Source organism: Cydia pomonella, chromosome 6, assembly GCF_033807575.1.
Source record: "Cydia pomonella isolate Wapato2018A chromosome 6, ilCydPomo1, whole genome shotgun sequence".
NCBI lineage: Eukaryota > Metazoa > Arthropoda > Insecta > Lepidoptera > Tortricidae > Cydia > Cydia pomonella.
Genome location: NC_084708.1, coordinates 275594 through 294577, shown reverse-complemented (window position 1 = coordinate 294577; position 18984 = coordinate 275594). Strand labels below are relative to the sequence as shown.

Genomic DNA, 18984 nt, shown 5'->3' with positions numbered 1-18984 from the left:
GACTTGGAAAAAAACGTCCAAGACCAAAACGAGGCGAAGGTAAACCCTTCTTTTTTGTTCCTCTACCTGCCCCTCGAAGATGCAAATCACTGTTTTTTTACTTAAATAACTAGAGTTAACCTTTTGTGGGTGAGATCCTTTCGGGTGATATTATCTATGAGCGGTTTAAATCGTGGTCAAGCGCGTTTAATATTATTCAATTTATACATATACCTATTTATAAGAAAGTGCTTAACTCTGTATGTCTGTTACCTCTTCACTCTCAAGACGCTGCCACAGAATAAATAATAGTACTGCGTACAGAAGGATCACTGTACACCAAACCCCTGTTTAGGTATACCGAACGCGCCTTGCCGATGGGAAATAATTATTATATATACTTATGTGTTGTCAGCATTATTATCATTGTTTTTGTAACTAGCTGCAATGCAGTATTTAATTGTTTTAGACATATTATCGCGACTTTGTGACACCAATTTTGGTGCAATTGTTTACCCCTGCCGCTGCACCGAACAGCAGCGTTTTTTTAAACATTGGCTAAAAATCACTTTTTTCATTATTCGGTTGCTGTGAAGGATTTTACATGTATGAACTCTACACAATTGGGTTCGTCTTTGACGTCTGTAAAAACTGATAAACACAAAAGTTATGGCCAGTAAACCAGTTTTTTGGCCTAAAATTGTTCAACTTTAATGCCAAATATCTCGAAGACGATGAACTTTGAAGTAAATATGGGATACTATATTGCTTACAGCCGTTGCTGTTAATATGATAAGCTACAAAAAAAAGCGAAAACTAAGGGATTCAGATCGAAGGTTGCCGTTAGAGAGCCCCTTAATGATTATCATTCCGTGCAGACACAGTTGCATACAGAAGCTAGTATTGTGAGTGCGAATTTAACTCTGTTTTTCTTCACGCGTAAGTCGCCGAGTCGATAAGATGAAATTTGGTCTAGAGATAGTTTCAGTTCTGGGGATGGACTTTAGGGTCTTTTTATTACGAAAATTCTATGCAGATAAAGTCGCAGGCAGAAGCTAATTATTATATATAAAAGAATATACTTGTAAATACTGACAGACAACGCGCAGCCTAAATTGTTGATGGTTTGACTTTGAAATATTATATCTTTCACTGTTGTAAACACTAAGAAAATATTTTTGAAAATCTAAACCGAGAGAGAGTGGAAATGGGGTTGAAAGTGTAGTGTTGCTACAAGCTAGTAGAAAAGAGAAAATTTCACATACTAATGTGCCATCGGAGAGTTTGCAAAATTGCGAACTTTCCACAAGGAAACATTTCGGCATCTTCTCATTTTTTTTGTACCTAAGGGAATCAAAATTTTCCTTTGTCTCCTGTGTTTTTTTTTTAAATTTCCGCATCTTGCAACTTTTCACTTCGCATTTATTGACCGAGCTTTAGCGAAGGGCTCCGTTTCAGCTTGGACAAATTAAAAATGCTTTCGTATTTCCGGATGCTTCCCTCTACAGGCCGCATTTCCCAACCCATTCTCGTGAAATTTTGTGACCAGGTTCGATGATTAAATGTGTTTTTTTGTAGATTCAGTTTTTGGAATAGTTCTAACATTTATTGTGTTTTAAGCTATGCTGGCGACCTCTGCAGCTCGGGGAGCCACTAGTTATATCAGATAGAAGCTAGAATTCGAAAAACATTACTCTATTTTATTAAGGCTGGTAAAAAGGCTAAAAAGTGTTCACCCGCAGCCTCCCTGCATCTGACCGCGTGCGCGGGCGCAGACTCTTACAAGGCTTAAGGCCAAACCAGTTTGACCACACCGGTCAATCAACGGACACGTCTCGCTGCGACAAGGTTCTAAACCACTACCACTGTTGGGGTGCATAGGACCTTGGCGGCTTAGTTGGGTGCCCAAAAGCGAATGTCAATTTATATCTGTTCGGTGTGTGGATTGGGAAAAAACTTGAGTGTATAATGTTGCGAGGAGTTTTACGACGGAGTTTTTGAAAAGTTTTCCAGAGACATGGAGAAATGAAAATGTTTCTACTCCGCAAGTGATATAAATATTAAGCTAATTTTTCATCGCGTGATATGTTTCGGAGAACTTAGGTAGGTAGGATTAAAAATACGTGAGCTAAACTTAATGTGAGTATGACTCACGTCAGTTTTAATTCGACGACAAAAACATATCGATATTGAATGAAATAATAACGAAGAAGTTAGTTTATTTGAGAATTTCCTTTTTTTCGAAAATCTGATTAAAAAGTAGAATATATATATCTACCGGGCCACAAAAATGATCATTTAATTCTTAAAACTGATCCACATTTTAAATAATTTAGCTACAAAGTTTGGGAGCTAGCTTTAAGATATCGAATTAAGAAAATAAGGAAAAATACTGTGATATACCTTGTTAAGTATGTAAGAACTTCGTAAAATTACAAATATGATTATTATTTTTATGCAAGCTGATTTCTATTTCTACCCTCATTTATATCTTCTAAATCGAATCGATTTGTCCAGTTTTGAGCTCGTTTATTGCTATCTATTATTTCATATCTTTTTCGAGTTTTAAGTAATACTTAATAATGTTACATATTCTTGAATACCTAACTTCATATTGCAATACATATTCGCCACATAAACCTGCTTCAAAAATCCAACGTCTATATTCAAAAGTCGGGCGTCTCCGCTGCTGCTCGTGCGCATCTCGCCGCGCTGACGTCACGCACGGCGTCCAATCGCGCGCCGCGCGCCCGGCCACGCCGTCAGTCGCCTCCGCCCATCGGCGCGAACGCCTGTGCCCGTGCCTTCCAAATTTAAAAAATTCTCAAACCGTGATTCTGTTTTAAACGTTTCTCACCAGCCAGTGCCTTTACACCCTTATAAGGTAAGTTTTTGTAACTTTTGAGAAAATTTTATCAAGTTTTTGAAAAGTTTAGTTATATCCGGGTTCGCTGGGCAGCCTTGACCGGTGCGAACCCGTTCACGTGTCTATCGATTCATACTATTCATAATGTGCTAAAAAACAAGTTACTTAAGTGTCTCGAAGTGGGCATACTAGATTTTTTGCGAATCTCAATTTTCTTGAGTAGTTTTTTTGGTGTAGATATTAAATTATTCTTTGTAATTAGTTTGGAAAGTATATTTAATGCTTTGCGGTCCAAATTAAGCGTAGCATTGTATGCGGGTTCGAAAATTACGATTAGCGGGAACGCGTTGATGTCTTTCCCATTAAGAGGGTGCACTCCATTTTAATTAGCAATTTGTGTTTGGAAAACTATGTATTGCTATGGTAAATGATAAAGTTATGTAAACGATAAAATAAGGTACGAACAGTAACGTATTTTATAAGGAAAATGTGCCTCGTCTGAGATCACTATTTGAGGAGGCATCGTAGGTTTGAAGTAGAAAATGGAGGTAGTATTATATTTGATTGAGATTTGAAATTTAACGTATTTTCGTCATACTTTTGATTATTATTTATATAGCTTTTTCACGTGAGTAGTTTATTTAACGTATAAAATGAAATAATTTCATAAAATAGATTCCGCCATAACTATAAATGTTTTATAATCATTAGTGGGTGCGGTATGTAGGTAGTATAACAATCTAGAACATTCTAATACAAATTAGTAATTCTTTTAAATAAATAAGCCAAAATAAAATCAATTATTTATAGCGTTGATAAAACATTCTGACTAGCTTTTAACATCCCAAAAAGGATAATTTCGACAGCAAGTTTAATTTATTTATATTCAAGGATAATATGTTTTATGACCGGCGGCACGCCCTAGATGAAGAAGGTATTAATAAAGTGTGAGCAAGATATAATTATACAACCTTCTTAGATAGGAGCGACCTTAATGAGATTCTGATGGAGATGCATAATTACACGCGTATCATACATATACACGAGTTTATTAAAAGAATGTTAATGCTTAGGGCTTGTGGGAACCGTTTCATACAATTTTTATGCCACCGTCTGAATTATTTTAAGGACAGAGATCTTCTAGAGGATAGTAGTTGAAATATTTTGCACAAGACATTATTTATACTTTAAGATGCACTGCATGCAAATATGACCTTACTCATAAACTGAAAAAGATGTTATATACTTACTTTACTAACTGATTCAGCGTTAATCACGACACGTTGTCGTTTTGCCTCTACGAAGCATTTTCGCTACATACCGGGAAAACCATGTTATCGGCTACGACGTAACGCTACGACCGTATCTCAGCGGTGAATATATCTTCAGCTTACGCGACTAACTTATTGACTATTAGACTATGACCAAGGTACCTGTTCCAAATTTTCGAGTATATTTAGGCATAAAGAAAAGGAATAATCTTTCTTTTACGTAAGTTTGAGGGGTAAAGGGGGAGAAAACGGGGGGGGGGGGTAAAGTTTCATTAAACCGAAAAACCTACACAAAACGTCGGACGAAGCGTCGCTAAGCGGGGTTTCGTTTTTTACATTGAGGAGCAAAAGATAACTAAAATAAAAGTACTTGTAGCGGGTCTGAGTTTACTATTTTGGTAATTTTAGGACAAAGTAGTACAAAAGTTACTCGTCTTGGATATTCTACACAAAGCAGGTAATTATATACTTAACCGGTAAAATATTGATCTAAAATATTTTTCACCACACCAACGCGAGGAAATGACTAACTATGAAATACCAGAAAAATCTAACCAAACCAAATCTAAATTAACGTAATAAAATATTTTTCAATCAAAATCTTCATTTTAAAGTCAATTCTACCAGCTAACATAAGAAAACAACTCAAAATTTGCATCAAATTACTTTGCCTTACATGTGGATAAAATGCAACTTTCTCATTCGTTTTTGAACAATCAAGAAAAATATTTTGAGTGAGCTACAATGCAACACACTTATTCTTTATTGGTCACCAACATCAAAACTAACATGACATACAAATTAAGCATCATGTAATTCAAACGAATAGTAGCCAACTGGCGGTATTACCTATCTACCTAACCTACCTTTGGTACTTTTGCACCCTTGGGGAGCTACCTTGGTAGTCTAAGCTAAAGCTACGAACATATTTGAGAATGGGCAATGGTGATATGCTGTTTTAGGATAGCATTGTTCATAAATCTCTGGTCCCTACTTCGCAAACTTGACAGGTGACAGTTGACGATGACAGTCACAGGGTATTGTGACGAGTTGTCACAGCTGCCTGGATGAAATATGGTCTCGGTAAATATTATCCCTACTAATATTATAAATGCGAAAGTTTGTCTGTTACCTCTCCACGCTTTAACCGCTGAACCGATTTTTATGTAACTTGGCATGGAAATAGTTTTGAGGCCTGATGACGTAGGGTAGTTATCTAATTATATTTTTTTATTAATCGTCTACTTTTAAACTATTTGTTCTCTGCAAATAAAAAACAAGATTGTTTATCATTTGAAAAATTTTGATCATTTGTGAAAATTTATCATAGCTCCCATTTTGTGTTATAATTGGTTATCCAAAATGGCTGGCTTGTAACCAAAATTTTATGACTATAATTACAAAGTAAAGTTTGAATCGAATAAGGAGAATAAAAAAACATTACAATAGCTATATTTAAAGTAGTATTATTGAGAGCTAATATATTTTAACATGGTTTTACTAGACAGGAAAAGCTGGTTAATCCTGCTGGGGGTCTACATTAAACCTATGTTTTATTAACCTACCTGAATAGCTACATAGAAAATACTCTTATTCAACGTTTTAGTTATTCCTTGATACCAACACGAATTTCTTGCAGTAAGCTGAAAATCGAAAATTTACCAAGTCGCCTCAAGTTAAATTCTTGATGTTGAATTGAATCAATATTGGTCTACATTTTGATTATTGAATTAGATATTTTTTTATTAGATAGTTCTCTTTTTTTTAAATCAGGTTTAAATGTTGTTTATTTAAAAACTTGAGTTGTATACAATCCGTATCCAATTGTAACCTACTTATCACAAAATATAATACTTGAATTAACATTTAATTGTAATCTATCAACACATATCGGCAGACTAAGCATTTGATTAAAAATATAGCATTCAATACGATTCATCCGTTCGGGAGCTACGACGCCACACAGTCATGTTAAACTTATAAGTCTTATGACACGGTTTGTTGCATTAAGAGTGGATCCTTGCGTATTAAACTTAAGTATTAAATTAAATAGCCTGACAAAAATATAGCACAACTGCAATTTCTTTCGAATTTACACTGCGTTTATAGGTATTACAAACTCATAAATAACTGCCAAGAATCAGTAAATAATTCTGACCCACAGCCCGTCGAGCGCCATTTTCGGCGCCCAGACATGTCGCAACGTCGTGCGACCACTCGGCCAATTATAAACAATTAAATACAGAACCGTCCACATTTTGCCCGATTACGGATAAGTGCAGCTAATTGAGTGTGTTGAAACGCGATTCTGGGTTACAAGTTATCGAGAGCTTGCAAGTTAATCGAGTTGGCCATTACTGTATAAAATGTAAGGTCTATTAGGTACGTACATTGGATTATGTAAATGATATTTGGAAGGTTTGGTAAGAGCACTGGTAGCCTAGTGGAGAGCGTACGATTTTCAATCCGAAGCTGCGGTACCAATGAATTTTCGGAACGTATGTATTTTCGGTGAAGGAAAATTCGTGCGGAAACCGGACTTATCACAATAAGGCCTAGTTTCACCTCTGGGTTGGAAGATGGCAGTCGCTTTCGCAAAAACTTATGCTCTGGCAATTTTGGGATTAGATGCCGAGGAAAGAGAAGAGAGAGCTTAATATTTTTTTGAATAATGAAATGTAATTATCTTGTAGTTTAGTGTACCTATATATTTGACATGTCTCATTTTTAATTATTAATTTAAGATTGAAATTAACATTTTATGGATAGGTATTGATATTCTTGACATAAACGGTATAATTAATGTAAGATTTAAGATAATTGCCGTGCCCTACCAGGGCCCATGTGAAAAAGACTAAAATGTAACACCTGTGTACCTACCATGGATGCAATAAATATATGAATATGAATGAATATGAATATGAATATGAAACCCTAGGCTCCCATGAGCCATGGCAAAAAAACCGCGACAACGAGAAAGATGATGATTAAAAGTTTCGTTGATATAACGGGGCAGGTCGCTTGAAGGTGTTTTGCTTTTTATGTGTCGTTTCTAAGCTAAAAGTCCCACTTTATCGCTTGCCATGAGGACGCTTTGACAGGTTATTCGTATAAAGATAGAAGCGAATCTCGTCCTTACGGTGAGCGACAAAGTGGGACCTTTGAGTAGACTTCGAGAAATATATTTACAAAATTTGAGGATACTGTATTGCCACCGCCAAGTTTTTGAAGCATTTCTTATTTAACAGTTACCTTCCTGTACTTAATTAAAGTAATTATTACATAACCGCGCCATCAATCTTTAGATAAGCTACTTTCCCGTTCCCATTGTTTGGTGGAATTCAAAATTCCTATTTACATAGCCAGTGACCGTGAATGTGTGAGGTGTGTGTGGGTGTGTGTGTGTGTGTGTGGGTGTGTGTGTGTGTGTGTGTGTGGGCGCAGGGTTGACGACCGTTCGTCGAATATAAGACAGTGGGAATGTTAAGTAGTCTGGATTAAATATATTTTACTAGCTTCTTCTACTTACTTCGTTCGCTTAGAGTGGTGATTTCCGTGATAAAATACTATGTTCATATCAAATTTCATCTTAATCTGCTCAGTCGTTTAAGGGTGAAGAGGTAACAGACAGAGAGAAATACTAACGGCTCTATTCGAAGAATGAGATACGATAACGATAAGTTCTCATTTAGATATCATTTATGTCGTATAATTGATCTGTCAATTATACGAGCAGCTCGATTCGGGCAACCTATGTCACTTTGACGTTAGAAATATCGTAGATAGATCTTATTGGGATCACAGCGGAATCGAAATAAACGTCGATTTTGACATGTCGTTTAGTTATCGATCTTTTAAAGATCTTTCCTGGATCTTAAACGTGTCTTAATAATTCTTCGAATCGGGCCGTCTGTTATTTTCGTATTTGTTTGCAAATATTGCGAGGATACAAAGTTTAAAAGAAAAAAAAACCGGACAAGTGCGAGTCGGACTCGTCCATCCAGGGTTCGGTACTTTTTAGTATATGTTGTTATAGTGGCAACAGAAATATATCATCTGTGAAAATGTCAACTGTCTAACTTTCTTTCTTTCCAACGAAAACGGACAGCGGAGTTTTAGTAATAGGATGCCGTTTTCCCGTTTGGGTACGGAACCCTAAAATGTAAATTATATCGCAGCTATATTCAACGCATATACATAAATTACATCATTCACTATTTTCAATAGATATATGCCTTTCATGTTTTAATGTTAACAGTAGAGATTTGTAATGAGCTATTTTGATATATTTGGGTTTCCTTGACCAGTACCAGTTGTAAACTTTCTATGATCCAATTATTGGTATTATGTATTTGTGTTTGTCATTGGATAGTATAAAAAATTAAATAAATTCAGTAATATGTGTAATTTGGAAAATATGCGGTAGGCATTCGTTGTTATTATACTTAAAGCAAAATGTAATATAATTTATTACACAGATAACTAGATTTATGATACGCAACGCAATGAAAGGCACGCGAAGGTAATTTGATGTTTACGTAAAATATTAATCAAACATAACTTTAGAGAAAGTGTTATTTCACTAAATAATTTTCCTGTTTTGTTATGAACTGAAGTCTAATTTGTAAGAAACTTATACTACAATAGGGTTGTTTCCATCTACAAATCTTAGGGCAGAATTGTATCCCAATAAATTCTTTTGGATTATAAGAACATGTTAAACTACTTTTAGGGGACCTGTAATGACCATATTTTTGTATATATTGAATTTAAAATATCTTTTGGCACACGTCACGTGACCAAACTCGAAACGTCATTGAAGATCTCTCGGATTGACACTGTTGACAGTTGGCCATAAACAATAAATGACAAATGTCAGTTGACAGTTCGTATCTTCTAAGTGCGTATGTAGTTATGTGTCAAACCGTGAACTGTGACGTCACACAATTTTCAAAGAGCGTTTTGGGCGCGAAAGCATAAATTAGTTCTCGATGAGACGATTTGTGTGGTTTAAGATTACATGGAAATTTAAATTCTAATAAGTAGGATGGTCGATATCTTTATTGTTAGTATCACTACATAAATACGCAAGTGTCATCCCTGATGTGTATGATTGTGTGTGTGTCGTGTGAAATTGTGAATCTACCCGCTAAGATTGTGGTCGCAAAAATGTGTCTGTCATGTGTCAGTGACCAACATTTGGTATTATTCCGGAATAAATACCTACCAGGTATTTATAGACATTACGCTTTTCAAATTGATTTTTTTTAGTGGTTGCACATGCAGTGAATAATAACGTTTTTGAGTTGTTTGTTAACCACATAACAGTCGAGATTGCAAAATTATCTTGTATGTAACTACTTTTTTATTTGAACTAAATTGACAGAGGTGTCTCCGTATTAACTTTCAACTTAATTGTATTGAGAAAATTACGATTCGCCTATCAGGCCAATTAGAGATTTAGTTATTCGATCTGTTTCCGATATGATACTGATCTGTCAGTGTCAAAAGTGATGTTTTTGCTTGAAAAATGTCACTTTTGGCATTGACAGATCAGTATCATATCCGAAACAGATCCAATAAGTAAAACTTGAATAGGCCTACGACGAATGATAGATCGACATGTTGTACCATTCGCGAGTCTGAAAAACGTATGCTATGGCTTGTGATTCAGCGATCATGCATCTCTACAGCCTCACACCTCGTCTATCCACGATTCGTCTCGCGGCCGTCGACCCCGGGCAAAACCCGCTAATCTCATCTCTAATGACACATGCCGTGGACAATACTCAAGGCAGATGAGTACAGTTACACTAGTCAGGGGCAGAGAAAAGAAACGCGTGGGTTTATTATTGTTATTTTATAAAGCCTTGGGGATTCGACACGTTTCAATGGTACGTTTACCAGTTTAAATATCTTAAGGCAATTTATAATAACCACTCGGAAGTTTAAGTTTTAATATACTTACCAAGGTTTCAATATACATACGTATGCAAAAGCGGCTATAACTTTTAATATTTATTATACCTACTAGTTGATGGAGGGTAGATTTAGTTTTTTCTGTGTGAGGGTAGATGTAGTTTAGGGCTTTTTGTAATCTTCTTTTGTATCAAATGAATTAAAAAAAATAACCTACTTCGAAAATACGGATGGAAATTTTCACGACTTTGTAAATAATTACTTCTAATATATAAGGACTTAGGACATAAAACTATATTATTACTTATTTGTGGAGTTTTACTTAATTGTTTAAACATTATTTTAAAATAAACGTGTTAGGTTCAGGTAAATGATATGCCTTTTGTGTGTGTTTGTTCGACTTGATGACCGATAATTAAAAAAATACAGAAAAAAATTATTTACTTCGTTCGCCATCTCACTATCTGAAGGTTGTCTGGAAGAGATCGCTGTCTAGTGATAAGTCTGTCTGTTGTTACCTACCAATTTACGACTATATCTTTTCTCATTTTTTGTATCTTTTTATGTAGTGTGCAATCTTCTTCTTCAACCTAGCGGCCTAGCGCTCCAGTCCGCTTTCCTACTTAATCTTCTCCACTTTGCCAGTGAAGAATGTTATTATTATAAACGTAGAATTGTAAAATTTTGTGCAAAACTTTACCGACCAACTGATAACTCAGTTTACTCAGAAACATTCCTGTTGCTGATTTGCTTAAAACAAAGTTATAGTTATTATACCCAGCTCACGTAAAACTTCTCTCTTGTACTTAATTTAGTGTTTCGCGTAACTTTGTTGCACACGGTACGAACTTGTTTACTGGTCCCTAAGGATCTATTTACCTGGAAAACTTTAACCGTTAATATCACATATGACAAATGAACCGAAATACCTTTTTCACGTCAGCAGCTGGAACAAGGGTAATTTGCTGCTTAAAAACAGTGAGCAAAATCGCATTTTGCTCACTGAGTGAGACAAAATAACATTCAAGTGACCTTCATATTCTAATGTCATTTCAACGTGCGGGGCCTAATACAAGTTCGAAGTATTTGGATTCTATTGTCTTTGTCCCTTTCACGTCATTAGCAAAAAGAAAGAGACAAAAAAGTGCATACGTAATTCAACGATATATTGACGGTTTATAATAGACCCCCGAAATAAGTCAGACCGCATCGTTCCAAAATACCCTACGAGTCTTCATTCGTAATAATTAATTAATGAAATAAAAGTTTAAAATTTAATAAAAATACCATATTTTACGTATTTTATTATACAATCAAAACAATGTACTTATACAAATTTACGCAATTGTTACGCAGTAAATAATTCTACTTAACGACTTTTAACGATCTCTACTATAGTTGACAAATAGTAGTATCCGCAATTCGGACCGTATCTTACAAAGTTTTTTTTAACAAAAAAAATTTGACGATTGAACTGTCAATTGATGTTCGTTAATTCATTATTTTCGTATGATTTTATTGAAATTTCTTTCGTTTTGTTTTATTGCGGTAATTAAACTTAATTGTTAGAATACCTTCAGAAAACATGAGTGAAATAGTGATGAAGACGGATTACATTTTTTCAGGTTGTATGTTTGATGGCTGACTGACGTGAAAAATTTTGTGTACTACACGAGATCAAAGTTATTTACATCTCGTGCGCTTTTGAGTCCCTTACTACGCTCAAGATTCTAAATTTATAGAATCTTTCGGTTGCACGGGACTCAAAACAAGCACTCGAAGAAATATCAAACTTTGCTCTCTTGTTGTACAAATAACTATTGTTTCATAAATCAGACGAAGACAAATATGTTCTCTTTGAACATGTCGAAACATAATTATCAGTTTTATTAATGTGTTTGGTTAATTAGTTTACCCGTCATTATTTTTAATTGCTTTTAACTATTTGTGAAAGTATATTAACTGTCGTAAGATCTATTCATATTCTTTCGTTAACGTCAGACTAAAGTCAAGGCTAGATACAAAAATCCAAATTTCCTGTACTCAAGGCACCTGATTTGCGTGAACTTCAAACATTCCATTGTTTCACAGCCTAACTGTAAGTCTTCTAGTAAATTAGCCAGAAACACATGAAATGTCAGCCTTACGCCTTCGACTTAAGGAGTGGATAGGTAACGCATTTACATAGGCAGTGACCGTAAATTTCTCGTGAGAACTGCGCCGCGCCGGCGGACCGTGCAGACTGTTTTTATTATCCAAATTAAATTAGATTTTTGTATGTGTTTTGTTAGAATGCGGTTTTTGCTTTGCAGCTATTTGTTGCGTGTTTTGTAGGGGCGTAGAAATGTCTAATTTTGAGAGCTATTAGGTTTAATTTAGGGGTATAATTGCAATGATCCAAACTATATTCATACCAAATTAAATCTAAAGCGGTTTAAGCATGAGGAGGTAATACACAGACAGACAGACATAGTTATTTCGCATTCGTAATATGTGTAGTGATGTATGAGATATTTCAAATGTAATGAATTAAAAAACCACGGACACTACGATTAAGGTAATCCAGAAATAACTATATACTTTTCTGCATTATATAGCCCTCATATATCGCTCGTATATCGCTGTATTTCTTTAGACGGCTTTGGAAGGAGGTTACTAAAAGCAAATTATGCTGCTTAAAACAGACAACCACCCATTCAAGCACTAAAAACTATCGTTATCCTGAACCTAGACTGTTTCCTCCCCATTTAATTTAACGAGACTGTCCCCAGTAAAGGGCGACCGTTGGCCGCAGGAGCTTGGCGACGCCGGTCACGGGTGATTCCACGAATGGTGCACGAGTGAATGCGCCGTCGTAGGGACGGTTATTGGGCAAATGTGACCGGAATTTGATGAGGTGTGAAGAGATACCCGTTTGGACATTTGGGTCTTCTGAAATATGTATTATTTTGGATGCCTACTATTGATACATTTAAAAAGTGTCTACAGTAAATTTCTATAAATAGCGACGTAACGATGAAAGTGATTAGGAGCTACGTATGGCAAAAATATTAAAATATTTATGTGCTTAGTATTAAAAAAAACCTTGCAAGCCAACAAGCAAGAATCAATATGTGTCAGATGAGATATAAACATAATATAAATGGCCCTTTAATAAAATTTTAAGTTGTCTTTACAGCCAGAGGTTCGGCTTCTAATTTTAAATGGAAACGTATAAATTTCATCTCAAATTACGAGGAAACTACCCTGTGTGGTCAACAACAATGGACATTGTATTGTTTTGAATTATTACTCAAACAAAACTTAACAGTAATGCACTCAAAATATTGAAAGACTTGGCTTAAGGATTCTGTATTCAGAACACAATGAGAAACAACCCACGGACAAAAGGCCAGCAATCAAGGAAAGAGTAAATTACGACAAACAGAAATTACACTTGCAGAAACCTGGCTTAAAGGACCTGTAACCAGGCCGTAAAATTTAAAAAAAGAAGGTATCGATTCTCCTAACTACCTGGCATAAAACCGGTGCAAAATGATGACTGCTTGCGGATAAGAGATGTACTTAAAAATTGTATTTCTTATGCATGCATTATGTAGACAGTGGCGCCACTATCAACCGTACTTGTAACTTTGTATTTGTAATGATGCTTTGTTCATTTATTTTTACAATTCGAAATTTGAAGTGTTTTTATGGTTATGGACAAAGAAAGAAATCGGTAAAGATGGTACAAATACAAAGGATGCTGTGAAATAAAGTGGAGATTACGGTTTTGTGTTAAGAGTTAGTACTTAAGTGTGGGTTTAAGCTTAAGTGTAGGCTGTGGGTTTCCTGGGATAGCCGTGGCTTTGCGGTATATTTATTGCAATGCTGGTGATTTAACTTTAAGTAACAAGGATGGTCGGGCGGGGTTCAAGGGATGTTCAGAGGTTGAGTATTCGTTTAGCAGGTTAAAAATATCGTCAGGTGACAAGCAAAAGTCACTAATTCTTAAAAAATAATTAAACAAAAATTAACCTTATTTTAGTAGTAATATGGTTCATTGTGGCTATGACCTTGTGGTAGTAATTACTGACTTTTGCTTGTCACCTGACGATATACGATTATATTTTTGGCACTTTGTCCGTGTATATATTTAATAGGGAGCGTGCATGAACAGGGAGGCAGCACAGGAGCCGTCAGAGTTTTGGCGCGAGGCGTAAATGTGATGTTTATTGTTCCGATGTAGCCCACAAGATGGCAGAACCTACTATGCACAAGAAAATACATGACGTGTAAATGTACATGTTTATGGTTCCGATTCAGGCCACAAGATGGCAGACCCTCAAACGCACACGGTCCCTATACCTTGACTTTATACCATCACGATCCGCGATTATTGATCCATTTAGGGCCCTAGCTAAATTGGTTGATCATTACTTGCGCTATGGAATGTCCAATTTAGCTAAAACCCTAAATTGCTCAACAATCCCGGAGCGTGACTGTACGTTAGACGACCGTAAAATATTGCCACATCAGAAATGTCTTCCTAAGCTGTCTAACTAGTGAATTGCTGGCTATCAGGCTGACAAATAAGTTTACAGTGTATTGTTTGTATGTAAATCGTCACGGTCGATTTGGCGCAGGTGGGGACGAAGGATTGATGATAGAAATCTAAGTCGTGGGAACGACATGTGGGCAGAACTATTTTTTTAACAAGCAGTTACGTCTGCGAGCGATACTCCTTTTTTCTGCTGGTTAATTTTTCTTAAAAAAAAAACAGAATATAGATGTGTGGTGTGTACCCACACAGATCATTGTGGATGTATCGGTAGTAAGATCGTTTGTATGGCTCCAGCGTTTGTGCTTGTAATGCTTAAAATATATATTTGACCTAATCTAACCTGCATGTATTATGCCTGTAGTGTGTATTGGCCTTAAATATTTAAAACAAATGAAATTTATTTTAACAAGAAGCTCAAAGTCAAATTCTTCCAACAAATATTTCTTATACTTAGAGTGTAATATTCTTTTAATTTTTTGAGAAAACTGCAAGAGTTTACAAACTGTAGATTTTCTGACACAAAAAATCTCACCATGAATGTACATACCTACTACCTTCTTTCCATCGTGGGTAAAAATAATAAACAGCAAAAGCTTCGAACGATAATATTCGCATAACTCAGGAATAAATGATTGAATAATGTTGCTAGCAACGAACAAAATTATTCCGCCGAATTCGAGCCTGTTCGAAACTTAAATGAATTAATTCAATTTCTGCGCGATCGAGTTATGTCGTTGGTCGCTATATCTTGATAATTAATTTTTGCAGCTCATCGAAATGTGAAGGGTTTTGGACGGGCGTTTATTTAAGCACCGCGTTTCAACTGCTCGTTCAACTAGTACAGTAGAAATCGTGTTACGAAAGCTGGGATTTATATTATATTTCAGTATTCTTTGGTAGGCATTTAGGCAAGATATTGTGTTATATACCTATATGATTTTTCCTAAAAAATATATACAGTACTTTATTACATACTCAAGAACAAAGTATATGCGTCATTTTAAATTTAAAATAATGTGTAACGTTACCCGTTCTTTTGTGTGTAGAATACACTTTGAATTCATAAAAACGTGTCTATGCCATACTACATTTGTATACATACAATATTTGTAATCGGCAATTCCTAATGTTTGTTACGCTAATAACAATTGGATGATGATGAAAGTTAACGTGTTGGTATCACTATTTAAACAGTTGGCCACTTTTCCAAGTCCCACGCACGGTCGGCCGACTCCATTTTAAAATAATTATAATAGAATAAGTAAATTTGAGTCAAGAGAAAAACCGTGCGACAACCGGAATAAGATCATTTAAATCATCCGCCGAATACTTAACGAACTTTTGCATTTAATTTGTGTTGTTTGGACAGTTCGCTTTCCACAATCACTCCGAAACACTTGCTCATTCATCAAAAAAGAAAAACTGGCAACTCGGCCGGATGGCGGTTTAAAAAGTTAAAAACAAAGCATCCCTCATATTCCCCCTGAGCAATTAATTCAAATTTGGAACAGGTCGGATTCTTTTTCTTTTTATCCAAGCAGGTAACTGGTCGGTCCACCTGCTATCCTGCCAGTTATACGAGACCCCTGCGTTCCCCTTTGTCACCCGAGCGTGGTACGGAGGAACAGGGTAGTGGTAGGTCCTTATAGTCTGGTCGTTAGTCCAATGCAGCCACCTGTAAAGTTACACGGGTCTATTGACAGTGCCGTATTGTGAGGAATCATCTGCCAGACGTTCTCAAGGTATTTCTTTGAAAGAACTGTGGATGATTTATGATGTGCTATTATATTTTTAGATATGGCGTTAGAAATAATGAGCTCGCAAAAAATATTTTTGTACTTTTCACATGTCCTGCTACAATGATACTAAGGTATATTCTGATTGTAATAACAGGCTATGAATTTGATCTAGATTTTTAAGGATATGATCTGTCATTATCAAAATTGGCATTTCTTTGACCAGAAACGTCACTTTTGACACTGACAGATCACATATATAACAAATCTAAATCAAATTAATGGCCTGTTATTACAATCAGAATACACTGCCTGGTCAATATCGTTTCGTTTTTTACTTGTATGTTAATATATTTTGTTCGTGGGTGAATCACAAATCACAACGCCCTTTTGTTTCAAAACCTTTGTGTTGTAGTCACCTCCACTACGCGCGGTGAATGCTCAAGTCAAACTGCGCATAAATCACCACAACTTCCATTTTAAGTACTAAGGGCAGGGGCTCCCAACCTTTTTTGTTGCGTAAAAATATTTGCATATCCTAAGCTAATTTTGAAGTTAAAAGGAAAATCTGCGGCATTCTTTTTTGGAAGGCTTTGCTGTCTCGCTACCCGTCTTTTTTATGGATTTTTAATTTATTCATAGTATTTAAATTGGTAATTAATAATTTTTAAATAGAGTATTTACACTGCTTGAACATTATTTTTGATAATACAAACTAACAATAAATTGAAAACAACATTAAATGAAAAAAAAAAAACCAACACAAACGGGTAATCTGATTTTGATAAAACATATCTAAGAACCAGCGCCAAAGAACCTGCTTTCTATAAAAAAAACCGCATCCAAATCAGTATACGCGTTTAACACCTCTCTTTTTTTACGTCGGGGGTTAATTGTAACACCCTTCTTTTGTGTCAGGGGTTAATAAAAATACGTTTATTTTACCTTACCAAATATTTTTTACGTTGTCGTGGTGAATGAAAAAGTAACACGCTTATTAAGTTATAAATTAATTGAAACCACTGACGTGGAAAACAAAAAAAAGTCTATTAGCATAATTCTAAAATTGTAATGTAGCGTAATTATGATGTCAAGCGGAACGCTACAATTACCCGGGTAAATAGAGAAGTCGTAAAAATGGTAAATTTACCCACACTGTTGACTAATTGTCAACTGTATTTCAAAGATACTAAGATTCACTAAAGGTCAGTTAAAATGTAACAGTTGGTATGAGATCGCGTATGTTTTGTTTTGTCGGTTAGCCGACAATAGTACGCGTTAATGAATGAATCGATGAACAATTGAGCGATGAATGAAATGCATAATGCAGCTGGTGTAACAAGGTCGTATCGCGTCGTTTGGGTATTCAAATTTAAACGGATGCAACTGAATTTCTTACATCATTTTAAGTTTTGCACAAAATGAAATGATGATTTTTTCTGGCTGTCACGTTTTTTTTTTAATAAATATTTTAATATTTGTGAACGAACTTTAAGATCGATCTAACTCCAAATTCTTACCATATGTAGGTACAGTCAGCGTCAAATACTTTGTAGCAACCAAAGTAGCCAAATAGTTCGGTACACCATATATTTAGTATGGTGTACCGAACTATTTGGCCACTTTGACTGCTACAAATTATTTGACGCTGACTGTACTAACTAGTCGACGATATACATACTTGTATAGATAAACATATATATGTCATTCATAATTCAGGAATACATTTTCGTGATAACAACACAAAAGATGCCCTTACCAGGATTCGAACCCGATTCCTCTTGCTTCGTGGGCTTCATCAAATGTTAAACTTATTCAAATCATCGTCAGTCATCAAGTTAAGCTGATTTTAATTGAAATAAATATTTTTTAATTTATTTAATTTAATAGCGTTTTTTTCGATTTGGTCTCTCTATACACAAGAAGAGTCATTAGTCTAATGATATTATTTTAAAATAACCTTATATTTGCAAATTAACAAGATGATATTCATTCATCTTGTTATGATATATATTTATTATTAAGTTTATTTTAATTAGCTGTAGTCTGAAATATGTTTCTATTTCAAAATGTTACCTTTTGTTTAGTAAATCTATCACATGTTTCGCAGTCTGGCATTTGACATTGACAATTAACTTAACTATCGTTACATGACGAGACTTGTATTTAAATTCTCGACCACAATCAAAAGATTGTTTTAACGAGTTCAGCAGAAAGAATAATGAAAAATGTTGCTCACAGCTGCCCTCTAGGGGGCACCGTTTAATTAGAATTGTTCTTACTCTTTTGATCTTGATGATTTTACGTAATTCTGAGAAAGGGAACATACGGGGCTATATTTATCCCCTGAAGGGTTTTAGCCATATTTTTCCTCCTGCAAAAATCTTGTATCTTAAGATTGGTAGCACAAAAATATATTGAAAATTAAATTACGTGTAGGAAGTGTGGGGTGGGTGTCGTGAGGAAACCGGACTAATCCCAACAAGGCCTAGTAAAAACTAGTGCCTACGCCAAATCTTGGGATTAGTTGTCAAGCGGACCCCAGGCTCCCATGAGCCGTGGCAAAATGCCGGGACAACGCGAGGAAGAAGAAGAAATTACGTGTAGGTGGATTTTTTAAAGACGAGTGTCCTAATGTAACTTAGAATCGTTTTCTATAATTTGGATACC

At 35.4% G+C, this 18984-nt stretch overlaps 1 long non-coding RNA gene across 1 annotated transcript in view; it reads right to left on the bottom strand.

The window, feature by feature from the left end:
• The window catches only part of LOC133518608 (uncharacterized), a 75460-nt gene extending 57508 nt beyond the window's left edge, over nt 1-17952 (bottom strand). Inside the window, exon 1 of the long non-coding RNA XR_009799495.1 lies at nt 17848-17952. This is a non-coding gene — a long non-coding RNA (uncharacterized LOC133518608). The remainder of the gene's footprint in view (nt 1-17847) is intronic.
• Nucleotides 17953-18984: the final 1032 nt, after the last annotated feature.